Consider the following 1,104-nt stretch of genomic DNA (forward strand, 5'->3'; position numbering starts at 1 on the left):
AAAGGCCATGACACACAGGGAAGGTTAGAGAGTAATGAGAACTTCAGATGACAATTTTAACCAACACTGATTTCTTTACGACGCGATTCTTACAGAGGACATGGGTCTTCTTGTTGACAGAAAACCTTGCAAGTCCACCTCCAATACACATTCTGTTGTAATAAAAAGGTGAAAAAAGTGTTAGACATCAAGATCAGTTCACGTGACGAGTTAATATTCCTCATCCGCCTTTGAAAACAACTGTGTAAAGCTTATAGCGAAACTGGAATGTGCTTTGTTGATTCTGAAGAAATAACCATAATGATGCCCTTAGATGCATAAAAGTAGGATCAAATATTTCTGGAACCCAACAACAAAGATGGATGACATGACTTCTCCCCAAAAGTGAGAATTAAGTGTCTCCTTTGTCACATGCTGGTATAGACCAAAAGTGGCGCCTCCTCCATGTTGGTGGATCGGACAAGGAGTCTCAAAGACACATGATTTTTTCTCAAAGAGGGTTTCTGTCGTTTTAGGTTGTTCTTACCATGCTGATTTTTGTTCAAGTGGTTTGATTAGTTATTTGATGCTTTACAGAGAGGGTAAAACGTCATGATGGTATTCTGGATATTTTGGCTTCCCTTCTGTATAGTAGAGATAGAGACATGGCGTCCATCTTTATACATGGTCTATGAGCTCAAGCCGTAAAAAATGTCTATAAATAAATACCTCTTATTTTTGATACCCTAAATTTAGTGGAGGGGCCTTTTCAAGTCAAAGCAGTAAAATAAGCCTTGATATGTTAAAAAGGTATCTATAACTCATAAGGGTGAAGTATAATTTATTAATGTATGAAGAATTAAACACAAAGATGATTATGGTGAAACTTACAATCTGTTTTGTGCAATCCATCTCATCTTCATAAATCACCTTTTTGCATGCATCATCATGTCCTCTCTTCATCATCATCATCATCATCATCATCATCATCATTATCACCATCATCATTTTCACCAAATCTACAGTCCTCAGTTCAGACACTTTCCTCCTCCTCTTTCTCATCACCACCCTCCTCATCCTCAGCATCGCAGTGGATATAAATGTTCTTCCTCACAGAGGGCGCTG

This window comes from Paralichthys olivaceus, chromosome 10 (assembly GCF_024713975.1).
Source record: "Paralichthys olivaceus isolate ysfri-2021 chromosome 10, ASM2471397v2, whole genome shotgun sequence".
In the NCBI taxonomy this organism is placed as follows: Eukaryota; Metazoa; Chordata; class Actinopteri; order Pleuronectiformes; family Paralichthyidae; genus Paralichthys; species Paralichthys olivaceus.